The following is a 19,041-nucleotide window of genomic DNA, read 5'->3' on the forward strand; positions in this document are numbered from 1 at the left end:
CATCACATATAAGTATCATTTGGTACATGTACATAGTGTATAAAATGTTGCTGATAGGTTTGGAAATGCTTAGATACTCTTAATTAAAGTTGCAAAGTTTTCTAATTTATGGGTAGTTTGTAAAAATTTTTGTGTGTTTTTGGGAATAAACTGAATCCATTTCTTTAATAGTACACGTCGCATAATCCAAACAGTATATCAGATGAAGTAAAACCACATTTGGCGTCTAGCCACTTAACAGCGCAACGCACTCTGCCCACGAACAGAAGATTCGAGAAATAAATGTCACTTACTGTGCTCGTTTTTGAAGTACCTTAAAGATTCATAGCATGCATTAATAACAAGGTGGTTAGATCGTGCATAATTAAATGACTCGAGTAGGCGCTGATAAGATGGAAGACACGGTGAGTGGAAAATCCTCTAGATATTACAGGTACTTTGTTCAGCATCTCATAGTTTACCAAGAATTATATTTATATGTATATTGCATATAAACTGTTGAAAAGGTGATCTTAACATAATAAACCATTTTTTGGCAACCATAAGCGAAGATTTTTATAATATCATAAAATACAAACGAGTTACCCATGGTACCAGTCGGCTTTAAATACTTGCAAAGAAAATAAGGAATGCGCCAGCTTTGCTGAATATTTTTGGTTTAAATCCGAATATTTAAAACATCGTAAATTTAACACATTTCTAAAGCTTTTGTAAATGTTTCTTTGGTTTTTAAGGTAAAGAATACTAACAGCTGTAAAGTTCCAGCTGAACTTAAATGTTAATACAGGTTTGAGCTGTAATATTTCATTTGTTTTTGCGCTTCATCATGCTGTGGTCATAGACTCGGTCTAAACACTTCAGTTTATTATAATGTCCGTGCTGAGTCATGACACTTTCCCGTATTAAGCTTTAAGAGCCCCGAAGGGAACATGTTTCAGCGAATAAAATTTATTTATTCCTTCTATTTAGTTTAGTAGATATCTTGAATAAATATACATTCAAATTTGATGTACTTATCTTTAGTTTTGTTTCTTTTCTTACAAATTAAAAACAAACGGTCTACTGAACTATTCATGGAATATCGACATTTATTAAAAAAATAAATAGTTGCGAAAATGTACTCGTAGGTAATAAAGCTTCTTCAAATAAAATCACTTGAACACTTGAATAATTTTCTTGATAAAATTATAGAAATCTTGAACCATCCAGTTTAACAATGTAACAAATATTTACTTTGGAAGATTGCCCGCAGTTGCAGGGTTCAGTTCAAAATAAATACATTTTATGTTGGAACTCGCAGAGAACTTTGTCCTTTTATATAACAGACTAGTTATTGCTCAGAGCTAGTTTCACCGGGTAATAACTACTGATGTATCGTTTTAAAAAAGGTAGCGGTATTACCTTTTTTATTCTTCCGACTATTTCCATTATATGTAATGATGTGAATATTTAAAAACCATAGAATATTAATTAACTTGTTCATCGCAGTTGCGAGTTGAAAGTTGTTAATTGCCAGGAACTATCATGATAGTTGTTATTTTTTATTTATATATATCGTCAAATGCACATATATTTTTTAAATCAACACAAAATAGAAAGTAAAAATTTTAAGAGTAAATTCAAAACAGATTTGAATTGGAGAAAGTTAAATACAGCGCTATTCTTTCCTGCCGTTCAATTTGAAAGATTTTCCGATAATTGAAAATGTTGCTTAATTAAAGCAAACAGTTTGAAAGGAAAACGGTTCGAGAGATACGGCTGATTTTTAAAAGACACAGACTATCCCATTTGCCATACTTTGTGAACTTTGTATGGCTTTGAAGTCAGATCAGACTGCAGTGTTAAAGTAATTGCAATGGATTTAATGAGGCTGTTGTTAGTTTATACTTTGCTCCTTTTATGCTTAAGTATAAAATGTTGAAATGGCGTTTCAGTAATGTGGGTTTAAAGTTCATTTGTTTATTTTTACTAAACACAATATGAATTTTAAACATGCTGTAGGTTAAATTAATTTGTTAAAAAAATATATACAAGGTGTCCTAAAATATAATATCGAATAAAATTAAAACGTAATTAATAAACCGTGATGATATTAAAACGGACAGATCACGACCACAATGTGATATAAACGATACTATGATAATAAAGCCTTAATTTTAAATAATATTTGCTCTATAACTTAATTTTTTGCATTATATAAACTTCATATATATACTTTATAATATAAACTTCGAATGCCTCGAAGGTGTGATGATTTTTTTTTACTAATCAACAACTTTGTCTCTTCTTTAGGGTTATTCTTACGTTCAAAAGATTTTATGTGGAACATGAAATTCAACATTGTGTATATTGAAGGTTTTGTTGAAAAGTCTAACAAAATCCTACCAATGATCTCATTACATATATAAATTAATAAAATTTGAGTGGCTGTTTGTTATATTAAAAAAACAGCTTTTTACTAAATTTGTATAATTACCCATGTATGTTATTACCAAGATATTTTTTAATAATTTTTCTCTGTCTGCCGTTGGTTCTGGCTAAAGTCTTTAATCACATGACTGATTTTTAAAGTACTTTCACTGGTGATTAGGTGTAACTTAAAATATTTTTATTTCACAACTTTTATGTATATCAATGCGCAAAAAATGTGCTTTTTTGTAAGTGTACGTGGGCGAAATCGTGGGTGTAGGTGTTCATAGTGTATGATTTGCTTCGATTAGACATTTTATTCTATAATTGACAGATTCCAAGTTGAGAAATGGTTAGTTAATTATGAAAATCATAGTTTTTTATTATTCTCGTATTACAAATGAGATACCAAGTCATTATCTTCGTCATTACCATTGAACACTTCGTCATTACCAGCGTTTTAATATTTGTGTAATTAATCATTGTATGTTGTCAATTTATTCAAATTAAGTTATTTTATTTTATGATCCCACTTCGAACTAACCGTATTTATATACAAGTATAAATAGCGTTTACGTCTATGTATAAGCTGTATGCTTCTTGAACTCACGAGTATGAAATGAAACAAGTTAATATATAATGAGAATCTCTATCAATGATTGGATTCGAATAGTCATGACCTTTGAACTTTTGAGCCATCAATAGACAAAAGATCTCAGCATCCCATGGATTCACCGTGCGGGTGCCGGGTCCATTGCGTTGCAGGAAGAGGGACTTCAACAGTGCCTGGGACTTGCTACCCAGGTATATGTTTAAGGGGCCCCTTTCTACCACGCGTTGAACGCTCACTGTACTGTCCAAGCTCTTCTTTCTACCTAAACAAATTTGAAACGAACCTACTAGGGCTGCCTTCGACGCACGTTCTAAGAATGAGCTGATGTTAGTTCTTGACAGGCCCAAATCTTTTATTAGGTTGTAGAGAGATTTGGCTGTTATATCTCTCGCTCCTACTTCTACGGCCTACAAATTTACAACGAACCTATTCTTAGCGAGTTTGTTAGTGAGCTCGTAATACTTGTTGACCTTGATGGAATGGTCTTTTGGATGTTGGTTTCCCAAAGAACCGTGAGCTTTATTATCACAACGCGTTTTAAAATTTGCAAATATAAAAATATTTCTGGTCTGGAGGTTGACCCACAAATATCCTCTGGGATTTTATATTGCTTCTCATACGTATCTATAATTATAGTCCAATCCCAAGCCGTTTTAATAATAGAGTAAGGCTTGACGTTTGATTTTGTAGCCCTAATGCCTTCTCTCACAAAACCTATTGATCGCTGGTTTGTGGTTATTTCTTTTTGCGCTCTTGCTATCGAAAGACTAACATGATTTCTAAAGTCCTATTGTGACAACGCGAGTACTATCCGCTATCCAGTAGTACCCTACATCCTACTAGCAAATGCTTAGCAGTTCCAACTGACTTTCCGCAGCAAGGTTTTTTGGTACCTTTACCCCCATCATAATAAATTATTCTGATCTGGGAGAGTCATCTGAATCACATTAAGATAAAATTTTAGCAGTGCTGGTGACCAATCATGAATGAAAGTCCGCCATTTTAGTGCTAATGGGATGCAAAAATTTCCTATATGTTGCTACTCATTCTGCATTTCTAAGCTCCTTGCATGGTTCTTATATTTAGAATTCTCGTCTTGCGGAATAAAAGTCTTTATTATATCCGTATCTTTGGCCTTCCTACTTGATCCTAAACCTACTTTGTTACTTTCTGCCCCTATCATAAACTATTCACGGAATTAAAGTCTTTATTCTAGCTCTAGGGCAAGTTTTTTTTTTGGGACTGATGTAACGACTTCATCATGGGATTTCCCCAGGATATGTCTCTTGGAAACTCTTAGGTGTTTATAGGGCTCCGATGGCCTTTCTAGATTCATCCCAAATTTATTGCAATCCCTAAATAACGCTGACGAATCAGCTGACAGAGCGAGCCCGAGCTACAACTTCAACGTCTTTATGACGCCTGCATCTAATTTTGACAAAAGGGTTTTATTAAAATCATAGATGAGGAAAGGCCAATTCAAACCTGAAGCTAGGTAACTGTCATAGATTTAAAAGGAGCATTTTTCGTAACCGTAGAAACGTATTTTGTATTTTGCCTACCGAGACACAGACAGTGACATTTATTTATTTTGTCTTCGATCCATCCGTCCACTGCCAGAATTATCCACATCATCCAATAGTACTTGTCAGTGTTTAGGGCTATGTATTGTGAGATCGTCAGCGAAGGCGAAGATGGATTGTAACTCAAAGTTTTTAAAGGTTTTCTATACTTATTATAGAAATCTTAAAATTTTGTGTGATATGCCGTGATCCCATAGTGATGTTTTTATTTTTTCCAACACTAGTTAGTGAACTAGAGTTTAAAAGTTATACAATTTGAGCGTGAATAGCATTAATTCATGTCTACTTTAGTAAAATCGTTGAAAATTATTCTATTTTGATTTCGAATTCAATAATTTTATTAATAGTTTGTTATGTTACGATAAATGACTATACTTTTTATTTCAATATATTTATAGGGATTTAATTTCTCAAGATATTTTGATAAAAGTAAAGATATTTTGATGGAGAAATTTATGCAGCTATTTGGAACATTAGAGTCGATATAAAATTTAAACAATAAAAAAAAATTATTAGCAAATATTTACAGTCCAGTTGCTTTATAATCGAATGTTTTTATTTATAATAGTATTGCAGTTAAAAATATTGTAGTGTGCATTACATTGCACATTCTACTGTGTAACAGAGGCGTGATTGACCTCATTGGTTACACGTGCCGTACGCTTTATTATGTTATTACTATCACTGTTCACGATTTAATTATCGTCACAATTAAAAGATTAGTCAAAGCTTTCCTGTTCTCAATATCTAAGGAAAAAAGATAACACTAACAAAATTTATAATTCTAATCTTTCGTGTCAATACTTTGGTAAAACTGATTTATTATATTTCTAAATGCGAAAATATCTTTACTTTTATCAAAATATCTTGAGAAATGAAACCCCTGTAAATATATTGATATAAAAAGTATAGTCATTTATCGTAACATAACAAACTGTTAATAAAATTATTGAATGCGAAATCAAAATAGAATGATTTTCAACGATTTTACTGAAGTAGACACGAATTAATGCTATTCGCGGTCAAATTATATAACTTTTCAATTTATTTAGGTAACGTATGATTATTATGTTTATAGATGATATTTAATGTGAATTTTGGGGCTTTAAATTGCAACATGGAACACAAAGTTATCTAAATGTTATTTATTTAAAAAATCCTAGTCAAAGTTATTAAAAAAATTACAGTAGACGACTCGGACACTGCTATATGTTTATAAACTTCGCATGACAACATTTAAACGTGGCACATAAAAATGCTTGCAACAACAAACACAAATAGTAAGTACTAAGCTTAAAAGGTAGGCCATTTAAAAATAAACCGTCTCGTTACGGACCAGACTTGCAATAAAACGCTATAATCAACAATTCATTGTGTTTAGTTTGCATTCACATTACCGCAAACATTCACAAATTCGGCTAATGGGCTGTAGTTGTGCTGAAAATGCAAATTATATTCAAGTTTGTAATGCCACCTATTTCAGTGCATTATGGGTCAATGTTGCGTGGCGCTTTGAGCTGACAAGTTTAATAGTCTCACGTGGTTAAAAATATGAATAATCTGGGTTTTGCTGTGTCCCCACATAGCGGGTACGCTCAAAGAATATTTATTTACTAATTATGAGACCATCCTCATCATACATATAATTTTGACATTTAAAATTCAGTGTTTTTCAGGCATTCAGATATTTAGTACTTTTTTATTTTATTTATGCCACAATGCAAAGTTTGATGACATTGAGTTACTGGACAATGAAATATTACGTAGAACTGATTATCCGGGGATCAAATTCTGTGATGGGACTTTAAGGAGTGGCGTAATCAATTTTAACCTTTTTTTATTGACATTTACATACATTCTGATTATAATAGTATGAAATTATAATAATGATTTTAAATTAATTGTCAATTAGTGTGTTTAAGAAACAATACAATTAATATACTAAACATTTTTTTAAATTATTTATTATAATTCATTTCCATCCTAAAATGGTTTTCTCTCTGAAGAAAATTATAATCCAAGAAAAAAAGTATTTTCTCAGGCAATCTAATAAATTCTAAAAGTTTATCCTTAATTGCGTAATCATTTGAGTGAACAAAAAGGTTGGCTAATAAGGTTTCTGCTATAGCGAAACTTTTTTAATACAAATTAAATAGTAATTGTTAATAAGGAATATTTAATTTCAAAACCTTCTATTGAAAATTATAGATTTCTTAACAGGAGAGTTTTTAAAATATTCTTGAAGTTGAATGTTGAGAAAGTTGCAATTTTAGCGTCCTTTTTTTGGTTGTTCATGTTTTAGAATATAATTTAATGTGTTTTTAAAATGACTTCATAGTTTTTTATTCATTAAATGATTAACAATTTCATATAATAATATAGGACAATACGTGCTGTAAAAAAATGAAATTGCAAAGCCGATTCATAACTTCCCTTTTCATTGTTCGTCAATACATGACACTTTTGTAAAGATTAATTTGTAGCCAATTAAAATAAACAAGTTGCGACGGTTTTGTACTATAATTGTCATTAAATTGAACTACGTTACATATGAGAAGGATATTATGATTTCGGAATTCAAAACTAAGAAGTATTCAATACTAATAATAAGTTAAAAAGTATTCCATAAAGTAGAATTGATATTTCATCAGGAAATTTTAAGAACAGACATCTTTACTGAAAATACGAGAATAGGTCTGTACGATCTGATGATTTTGTTACGTAGATATTGCAAATTAAATGATTTGGCAAAGCTAATTAAATTCCGTTTGTCTAATAGTCTTTCTCAATGAGATATTTATATATACATATATCTTTAGTATCATTTAATAAATAGTTTTTAATACATCTATTGCTCCGCTGTTGCTTCTGAAAAAAAACAAAACACGTAATTAATAGTAATTTATTATACTTTGACTTTTTGTGAATATTTTGTATTTACATACAAATATTTATGGCTTAGAAAAGGGAATAATTAAAAATCGAAAACATTGTAATAGTGAAAAAGAATATTGAATATTACTAAAAATGTCGAAAAATCTATTTAACTTAACAACAATTTCCATCAAGTAATATGAAAATATGAAATTTTATTGTGAATAGGGAAAAAAGCGAACAAAATATAACAACAATTTTATAAACATACAAATTAACTAAATAATTCGAGTATGCATAGATCTCAGGTATAAATATATTTTAAAGTCAGCTATACATATATTAAATTAAGGTTATAACTGAATTGTATGTATAGAAGTCAATTTATTTATAAAGATAAGAGTTTATAAAAAAAGGCAGCTATACACTGTTCTAGAAAAGGGTCCGCCTCAGGATATGTGCATGCTTTTTCGTTCCCTTGTTTGATGTAATGTCTCTATATAGACTCCTGTGCAGTATATATTAAAAACGAGACTATTATACGATGTTTAAACTGAGTGATTATTTTCCGTTCATAATGTTTTGTTATCATTAATATATCTGCTTTTTCACAATGGTTCATTTAATAAATATTTATGTGAAAATAAACACGTCCATTGCCATTATTAATAAATACTTCAAACGGAACCAGGAATAAATGCCTTGAATGCAAAACTGCTTTCAAGAGAAACTTCAGTCGACGACTCTCGACTTTGTACGGATATTGCTACTCCGGATTTTGGTTTAGAGCTAAAATTCCATAACCTTATTATCAGACCAGGCAGCCTCAATTCTTAGTATAAAATTCTACATTAAATACAGGGAATATTCGTTTATCCACACAGTAATCATATACGTTCGTTGATGCTAATAATAAAATATTATTTTAATTTTTTATTTGTATCATAAGTATCTCACTACAATTTTACATGGTGGAGTATCGATGCATAAAATATATTAACTTAAGACCCACATAGCTATTACTCTGTTAATAAAAATCGGCTCAGCTAGTGTAGCTTATTGTGTCGTCCTAATCCAAGAACAAGACGAGATATGGCCAGTTTTGGTCTTGGTCTTGGCCTTGGAATTGCACTCCCAGTCCCGGTCTTGGTCTTGCAAAAATGAGGCGGTCTTGGTCTTGGTCTTGTTCTCGTCTGCCGGGGACTCACATCTCGTCTGCCCGTGATCACGGTTGCTGAAAAGTAACCGAAACGTTGGGAGTATGTAGTTTTTTACAAAAATAAATCAGGCGTAGTTTATCCGAAAAATATTAGTTTCATTTAAATACCAAGACTGCAAGATCAAGACCGATTTTGGTCAACACTTCTAGCTTAGTTCCATTAAACACATAAATTTGGTCCAACTAAATTCTATTAGTTATATTTTCTTAACGCTTTAAAGATTAAAATCTAGACTTATTTTATCTCTTTCATAAGATTTACTAAGTGTTAATTTATAAAATAGTTTAAAAAAAGTAACAACAAGTTGGCATGATGTTTAAAATCTCTAAGGTAAAATAGGTTTTTGTAAATAACTAATATGACTTTTTTTAGTATGTTTTTGTCATCATCGTAAAAATATTTCTTGAAATAACAATGCCACTTCTACAAACATGTTATAATTTTGCATTTCTATATTTTCAATTAATATGTATTTATATATATATAACTTTACTGACAGGTTTAGTTATGAATGCATACAAAACACAACTGTATTGTCTCAATTTTAAAAATACAATTTTCTTCAACTCTTGTTTCGAGTATCACAATTTAATTCCGGCTGTATAGAATAAACCAATGTTTCATAACAATGATATTTCGCCGGTCTACGTGAAGTACCGTCATATCAAATATGTACCACTCACATACAACTCACGTACTGCAGGATTTGGGAAATGGATATTTAGATTTATAGATCACTTCACATTGCGTAACTTCCTGCATATGTTGAATATTTACTGCAATTGACTTCAGGACAAGAGTGTTATGAAATTGTTTGTTTCAGAATTTTGCATTAGAATCTAATTGAAATTCACAAAAACATGATGATATTTAGAGTGGCTTTATTCAGTCGGATATTTTTGTACCCTTTATACTCGTACTATTAGCATCACGATAGTTTTCTAATGTGTAACCTGAAATAGTTATTGTATTTGTTATCAATTTGAATTTCATTTAAATAATCATTTGACTACATTATTAAAATGTTCACTAAAAAGCGGAAGAAAGAATCATACATTATTAAAACGCTCGTCGAGTTTAAAATGTTGTTGTTATTTGTTATTATATATTTGGATTGATATCTTATATTGGCATACTGGTGTTTCTAATTGTGATTTTGGCAGAGATAAATGTCTTAATACATTGTAAGGATTTATAAAAGACCGTTGTGTAGCCTTGGAACTCTGATTTGGATGATGAATCCCAACTGCTTTGAACTGGAACTTAATCATTTGATGGATTTCGTTTAGATATGTTTATTTTCATAAGTGAAAAGGCTTTGACCGCAATACATCAAAACTAAAACAAGTTTCTGTTTTCGATCTGCGTGTCGGTTTGTGGTGCGTTTTCTAAGTGCCCTCAAGCTGTTATGTAATTATAAAAAAAATACTTTACTTTGAAATCTCATTAAAGTAGATGTGATGTATTAATAAAATTTTATAATCATGAAGTCATCATCATTTAAATTATAAAAATTATGCACTAAAACGGTCTAAAAACAGAATTCGTAAAAATCTCTGTTAAAAAAGAATGATACTAAACAGTCGCAGCTGGGTTGATCTGCAAATAAACAACATATAAAACCTAAAAATTTCCCTGCAAATGGGTATTTGTGCAAAACCTATTCATCTTTAAGCATGGATGAAAAATCTAACTACTTAAATGAAAGAAAATAAAACAAAAACATCTTTATTATTATTATTGTAGTTAGGGTCGAAAGCGTGTCCAAGATAAAACAGTGCATATACGATGTTTAGCCATCCGTAAACTATATGTTCTCAACCACTGATTACTTGACGTTCAACTATGAGCGACCCAGATAAATTATCTGCAATTTCTGTAACGATTACTCTAACGTATTCAGCACAGCGTGTATCCAAATGGCTGCATATATCAATGTCTATCTGTCTATACTCCTGGAAAAGCTAATAAATAAAAATAGCTTACACGGGAAAATCCATCTTTATAATTGATTTATAAAATCATCCATTTATAACACTATAACTGTTTGGAAAATATGAAATTAGAATCTTCCTATATACATATATATTATAACGTTAAAAAGTAAAACTGTACACAAGTCGGCCAACCTTTATTTCGCGACATTTTGTGTAGCTATTATTAAAGAGAGTATTTATAGATATGCGCAGGCGGCGACCTCGTTATAATATTCGTGTATGAAATGTCACTATCACAGACCAAATCACTTCCTCATTGTAAACATTGCAATCAATTTTTTTATCAAGAATAAATAAATAAATTTTTCATTTTATACATTTACTGGATAAACGTGTCAACGAATTGACTTTTATAATACGAATAAAAGTGAGGTAGATAATAACTAACTATGCACTTGTTTTCTGATAGGAATGACGCATAAAACGATAAATAACCATAAATCAAAAGTAATTATAATACCCTGCCGCAATGGAATTACTGATCCATGTACACCTTGATGTTTTGACTCAGAGGTAATTTTTTTCTTAAAATGAAGATATTTTCTTTTAAAGCGGTCTTACAACTTTTTTATTAAACATACCGTAACTTCTAGGGTTAATCTCCTTAAAAGGCTTAGGATTCGTGAAAAAAAAAAAGCTAATATGATCTGGACTTGCGGTGAATAATTATAAATGTCACTTATATAAAAACTTGTGATTCTACGCTGACTATGCAATTATTTTATATCAGACAAAGCAAGCGATATTCTATGAACCTTATTAGTAAGACTTTTTTAATATTTTTAGTTCAATAAATGAAAAAATCTACCACTGTCCCTACCACATCACAAAAATATAAACGTGTGGTATCCGTAATACTCTTAGTTTTAGATAAAATGGAAATTAGTAAATTTATGGCTGGAATATGCTCTACTTGCTCCTCGGGAAACAATATTATTCATATTACCTTAAAAAATCTCAGTATGTCCTCGTTGTTCACACATCTTACGTCTTCAATTCATGTCGGCCATGGCATTATGGCATGGCTCTTTCCTGATATTTTGAAAAGGGTTATTTTCACCCCCATATTTATGCCTAAGATGAAATGCATCCATTTGTTGACCTCTATCCATTCTTTCTGTAATTTCCAAATTACTAAAGAAAATCTTGCATAAAACATTATAGTATATGTTGATACGTAGTAGATAAACTCTAAGGTCATTGCCTTCTTTAATCAGAATTATAAGACCAGCCTGGGAAAGTATAGGGGGCACAAGCATGTTGAGCTAGAGAGAAAAGAGTTGTTATATTTTAAAAGTATGATATTTTTGTCATACTGCCGTAGTTACAGTGTCTCAGTGAAACACTTTTCCGGAAAGACGCACTGCATTGGAGTAATGGTGTCGTTAATATTGCTAGGAAAAATTCAGTTCTGAATGTAGATTAAATTACATTCTTCACGGAGGAGAATGGAAGCTAAAATGGAAGTTAAAAATACCCGATAATAGTTTACCCTATCTCAAATAAGAAATAAAATGAAAAAATGGCTCTCACCCGCACACACTCATACTCAGTCCCCATGCACACGGAGACAGGCCTGAGAACGCTCCGTAACGTAGACATGAATACCTTTCACCCTTAAGCACATGTATTAGTAACGTTAATTATCTTACATTACATGCATAAACTAAACCGCATTATAAAGCATTATCTTACTATCCGTTTAGACTTAATAGTTAACTGGACAAGTTTGTTAATGTATTGTTTAAAGTGAATATAATTATTGTTGTTTTTATTTTTTTTACCACTACACAATGTGCATACAATAGTGTGACAATCAATAAAAACACGTTTTATGTTAGTATGTAAGAGTATTTTAGTCTATAAAAAACCTGACTTTTGTATAAAAAATATATTCTCTCCAAACATAAAATAGAAAACCAATTGTTTATACAGGATGATGGTGATAAAGCGGAAACAACGGGATGTCATGTGACACGTGTCACGAATGAAGATGCCGATACACTTACACTTAGGCTCGACGTTAAAAAAAATTGTGAAAACATCGTACGACTAGAATTGCAAATTTTTTGAAATATGCATAGTGAACCTAAACACACAATTCAAATCCAGGCAAAATATAACGAATAAAACTAAGCGAACGGGTAACAGGTCCCCGTTGGCTTGATTGAATTTTCCGTAATATCTGGATTTTTACAATAGTACTTGTTTTTTTATGTACCATTTATAAAGATTTCGATGGTTCCGGTAGACTCTCTGCATTCCCTGCTTTTCCCTAATGAAAATTGTGAAGTTTGGTCCGACTATGGAAATATAGTTTAGTTTCTCCAACTACTTAAAATATTACGAGATTACTTTGGCAGGTAAATCGAAGCCAACATTATATTGTTCGCCATGAACCAGATGCATTTTCCTAACCCTCTTACGAATTGTGAACCTCCGTTTTGTTATCCAACTGGATCATTTTAGTAATCAATGATTTATTTGGTCGAGAAATATCGCTGCTTTTCGCAGTTCCATAGTTTTGTTTATGCTTAATAAGCTCGACATTATTCTAGTCATTTAGCAAGAGTAAAAGCAACATGTCCATATTATCACCTTCTGACAGTCTTTGAGTCCGTTGTCATTGGGGTGATATCGTGATGTTGTAAAAAAGATTTATGAAAAATATTATTCAGTAATTAAACTAAGTGATACTCAAAACACTTTTCTATATATCATTATTTGCTATGTGGGTGTATGCCTGGGTATGTGTGAGTTCATTAATTATTGTCATATCCACCTTTTATTATAATGCTATTTGTATTTATGTTTGTAATGTTATTACGATGAATATTGAAAACGATGCTATATTTTGAAGTTGTGCGTTTTAGATTTTAAGCGAAATATATCACTCTGCAAAAAGGTCTAACAATTTATCTAGTTTACAGTTTTGAAATAGAAATCAAAGGTAAAAGCCAGCTTTCAAGTAATGTCGTTGCAGCAATCAAAAGATGCTTTGCAAAGCATAAAAAACTAACCAGCGACTAATTGTTGCGCTTCAATCGGCTGCAACTCCCTTCAAATGGTATAAGTTGATTACGGCTTTGAAATCTTTTTTAGATCTAAGGATATATAATGCAAAATATATATTTATAATATTTTTAAAGAGGCTTTTTTATCACAAGTAAATATGCTACCCTTGTTTTATCAAATAGAATCATTTTATCAAATCAATAATTATGACTTTTGTAACGTTTTACAACATCTGGTACCTGATCATGAAATTTGAATATAATTTCAAAAACGATTATGTCTAAGTCGTATTAAATATTAAAATTAGGTTTTTTTATTCGTTTTTAGTTTTCTGTTCTGACTATTCTTTACCTTTTCTGTCGACATCTTCCAAAAGTCCCTGAATGAAATTTGAAGAGGAGTCATTAAATTTCTAATACTGTTCAGTGATATGCGAGACTCAATTGAGTAGTAATATCTTATTTGCAAAAATTTACCCAACAGTTGGCCAATACACAAATTTTTGTCTAAGGTCTAAAGTTAGAATGAAAGATACTTCAAAGGAACATCGCACTGTACGGATTGTACGGCTAAGACATCTCTTTGTTTCCTTTGAATCGAACGTGCAAGGAAAATTCTTCTAAGAACAGGTACTTCAAAGTTTTTCTCTTTTTAATATGTTCAGGTTCCTCTAATACTTCAATAACTATTTATTTTACAATTTTAAAAGCTGAGAAGTTCATGAATCAGTCAGAATAAAAACCTGCCACCTTGCACATGAATGCACGCTCTGCGTAAATTACAGATACATCAGAATTTATTTCAACTGACGGTTTTTTGGATATATAAAAAATTGCTATATACTCACATACGTACCAGACTATAAGACTAATTATTTCTCAGTTAGATAAATGTTTATTCTTATAGTATGTTTTATTATTTTTATTGTAATATATATTAGTATGTGAACCATACCTGTCTTATAACTCGTTATTACATGTTGTTTTATATACAATTGTTTATGTATCTAATAAAGAAGATCTGTTGTATATAAATTAATATAATTTTTTTTCAGGATTATACTAAATAATACTATAATTGTTATATTCATAATCTTATTATTTTTTTAATAAATTCTTACATTCTGTAGATTCTGAAACTTTTAATGGATTTCTTGCGACCCGTTGATAATGTAAAATTTATTCATCGACCGCCTATAGTGTTCTACGTCTTCATTTTCCAATGCATACAATTTATTTTTATTTATTATGAAATAATGTTGATTAATCCAATAATTCAATAGCACTTTAAACCTCGGAAAAAAATTGAGGCTGTCTGTCTGTGTTGAATTGTATCAAGTGATCTGTTTTGTGTATCAGATTATCTGATGCGACATCAATGCGATGATTATAGATTTTCGTAATTGAAATAATTTAAAATAAAAAATTAAAATGATATACGTTGGACGTTAGATAGAAAATATTCATACAATTTGAAATATACTTATATTATTATAAAAACAAGATCTCATTTCGGTTTAAATTAAATCCTATTTTTTAAAAAACAAATTAAACCCATGAAATTTAAACAAAGCAATACCCTTGGTAACGTGTATTGTTTTCAGTGAATAATGTTTAAGTGAATTTTAATATAGATTGAAAGTAGTGGTTATAAAATATTCAGTAGCTCGATTTGCATTAACAATGTGTTTTCTTGTATTGATTGAATCTTTATTAATATATTAGCGAATTTAAATAAAACTAATATTTTTCGGATAAACTACGAGTGATTTATTTTTGTAAAAAACTATCTAGATAATAATAGAGATTTACCTTTCCTTACCTTGTTTCTAAATCGATCTGGTTTGCAGTCGTCTTTGATGTTAAATTCGGATTAACGTAATACATCCAGTTATAATTCCTAAAATAAATATATTTTTCATTGTCAGTAATAATTCAATACAAAACTTATATCCATAACTGTCTTTAAAACTTTTTCTCCGCCTTTCTCTCGTTATTTTTATCTATTCATATGGTACCCAATTTCTACGCTTTAGCATGTTCCCCATAGCTTTTATAGTCAAAGTTTATTCTGCAAATTATTACTTTTTGATAAAGAAAAAAAGTAATTGAAAAAAAAATGATTTTTAAACGCCAAAAGTAATAAAGAAATTGTTAATTCAATTTATATATGTATATGTAAAAATTTTGGTAGTTGTCATATTTGAGACTTAATGCTCACTTTATACTAGTACATACTGTATTTGTGAATAACATTGAAGTTATATTGCATATAAAGATAATGGAAATGAAAAGAGCAGTGATTGCAATCACATAAACCGGCTTATCGTTTGCTTCTAAAGGAATATTTAAGACACTATTATTGACAATTGAACCTGCAATCAAAAGCGACAATAAGGTCCAGTTTCACCAATCATTGTTAAATAAATAACGGCTTGTTAAGGCCTTTGATGGACTGTTAGATGTATCCAGCGTCCCAGCACGCACTGATGTCTGTTTAAATGTCTTAACAAGACATTCATATTAATTTCTGCTCGATAGGTCCGTCAAATGGCTAACGGAGTATTAATCCATTGCAGGGCTTCTTAAACTTTTGTCATTCACGACCCCATTTATGATTGCGAGTTTTTTGATGACCCCATACAAATATAAAAGAAAAATAAATTAATATCTTTTGATGATTTATTTATTAGGTAACATGAGGTTAATATATATATGAAAATATATATAGGGTTTTCCATTAAGGGCGCTTGATCTTTGAAATGCAAAAAAAATACATGTAGGAAAGATATTTGCGAAATTTTTTTTTATTTGGAAGGTCTATCGACCCCATTATGTATGGAATATGACATCATTCAAATGACCGCCACGGCTTCGGTTGGTGGGGCGCACACGAAAGGTCCAATTTTCGATGACTCTGGCGCACAAATCGGGCTGTATTTGATCGATGGCGTGGCGTATGTTGACTTTGAGGGCATCGGTGGTTTGCGGCTTGTTGGCATAGACCTGCGACTTAAGAAAACCCCACAAGAAAAAGTCCAGCGGGGTCAAATCGCACGATCTCGGTGGCCAGTTCACGTCGCCTCCGCGCGAGATGACCATGTCCAGAAATTGCTCGTGCAGAACTTCCATCGTAGCGTGTGCTGTGTGGCACGTAGCGCCGTCCTGTTGAAACCACATGTTGTCCAGATCCATATTCTCGATTTCAGGCCAAAAGAAGTTGGTTATCATCGACCGGTATCGCTCACCATTGACGGTGACGGCCACACCATTATCGTTTTCGAAAAAATACGGACCAATCACGCCTCCGGCCCAAAATCCGCACCAAACAGTCACTTTCTGCGGGTGCATTGCCACTTGGTGAACCTCGTGTGGATTGGTCTCGTCCCAAATACGGCAATTTTGCTTGTTGACATAGCCATTCATCCAAAAATGCGCCTCGTCGCTGAAGATGATTTTTTTGCCAAAATCGGCGTCAACTTCCAACTGCTCTAATGCCCAGTCAGCGAACACACGGCGCTGTCTATGGTCATTAACCTTGAGCTCTTGGGTCAGCTGGATCTTGTACGGGTGCAGGCTCAAGTCACAACGCAAAATTCGCCAAGTTGTCGTCTGCGACAGGCCGAGTTCCTGTGCGCGACGCGGAATTGACTGCCGCGGGTTTTCGAGGACACTGTCGCGCACAGCGGCGATATTCTCGGCAGATCTCGCGTTACGTTGACGCACGGGAACCGGCTGATTGTTAACTGACCCGGTTGACTCGAATTTGTCCACCAATCGACGGATAGTCGACACGGCAGGACGATCATCGCGACCGTAAAACGGGCGAAGTGCGCGGAACGTTGCTCGAACTGAAGACCCATTTTCATAAAACAATTTTATGATTTGCACGTGCTGCTCGACACTGTAACCTGCCATGGTGGTTTGGAAGGACGGAATGAATATAACACACTACATTTGACAGCTGTCACTCAAACAACATGGCCGCAATCAGCTGTCAAAGTTCAAGCGTCCCTATTGGAAAACCCCATAGTTTTAGAATTCGTTTTGAAATATGAAAAAATCAAAAATTAAAATTTGCACAAAAATTTATAAATTGTATTCATTATGGTATGATAGTTTCAAAAATAAAACTGGATTCTGTCCGTCTTAATTTTTCGAATATATTCAAGTAGTTGCGTGGTAAGTATTAAATTAAAATATAAGTCAAAAAATTTTATGAGATGGACCTGTTTTTTAATGCATAACAAATCAAATCTTGTTCGAATGTTTGAAACTTGTCAGTTGTACCCGTCTAACTATAGAGTTAATATTTAAAGTGAAAGGAAAAAAAACCTCTTTAAGCCATATATTATTAACGTATAAAGTATTCGTTTAAAAAATTTTTTTTTATTGTTTTATAAACTTATAATCAATAAAATTTTGCACCTTTACTAAATTGAACTGCAAATTTTTTATGAGTAAATTGAAATGGAACACATTGAATTAATTAATATCTAGAAAAATATACTATATGCCAGTTTTAAAACGAGATGGCAAAGAGAATCTCATAACACATACGTCGTTTCCTGAAACATTCCTGCCGAGTCTCGTTGCAGCGTCGACTATTTTAATTAGTGAATTTTCTTTCCACAAAATTATTCAGCAATATTCCAGAGTTGTGTGATAATGTCATATGAAGTTTCCCTTGATATTAATTAAAATTACAGAACGTTTTTTCCAATATAAAATATACTTTTTAAATATTTTATATATATAAGCATATTTTTTTCATAAAGAGTATATGCATGAGACTATTGAGTGTATGGTTTTGTTAAAAAACTTTCCTGATACAGAATCTTTTTCGTAAAAAAATACTAAAAACATATGTATATAAATTTTACTTGCAATATATATTTAAATTTGTTTCACAAAAATACGATAGTCGTATTAATGATATTTAGGATTTTCGCGTGTACTAATTTAAATGAAACTAAGATTTTCGGTTACACCGCGTTTTTATTATTTTATAACTATATAACCCTGACGAATCGGTTTCTTTACAGTAACTGTGATCACGAGCAGACGAGATGAAAATGTCTGGCAGTTGGTGTTGTTATTTGTCATCTACCGCCAACGGTTTCTTAATTTTGTAGCGTACCACTCTGGAGAGACGCAGAACGGAGATGCCATTTTATATTTTTTATTAGACAGTCCCAGGTGTAAGATTAATTCCAGCCATCTTTTCTATTGAAATTAAGGTGTTTTTTAATTTCAATATTCTCTCGGATCAATCTCGGTATGTACCCTTTACATGATCATGGTGGGATTATGTAGTTTAAAAATAACAAA

The 19,041-nt window shown here is 31.6% G+C and overlaps 1 protein-coding gene across 4 annotated transcripts in view; it reads left to right on the forward strand.

The window, feature by feature from the left end:
* Positions 1 to 19,041, forward strand: part of LOC116773247 (uncharacterized) — a 222,593-nt gene that overhangs the window by 58,177 nt on the left and 145,375 nt on the right. Inside the window, exon 1 of one of the 4 annotated variants that reach the window (XM_061528400.1) lies at positions 280 to 404. The exons of the other annotated variants lie outside the window; for them this stretch is intronic. The gene's annotated coding sequence lies outside the window, so the exon portion shown is untranslated. Of the gene's footprint in view, positions 1 to 279; positions 405 to 19,041 lie in introns of those variants that run through there. 4 annotated transcript variants of the gene reach the window in all.

The sequence above is a fragment of the Danaus plexippus genome (genome assembly GCF_018135715.1).
Source record: "Danaus plexippus chromosome 18 unlocalized genomic scaffold, MEX_DaPlex mxdp_20, whole genome shotgun sequence".
In the NCBI taxonomy this organism is placed as follows: Eukaryota; Metazoa; Arthropoda; class Insecta; order Lepidoptera; family Nymphalidae; genus Danaus; species Danaus plexippus.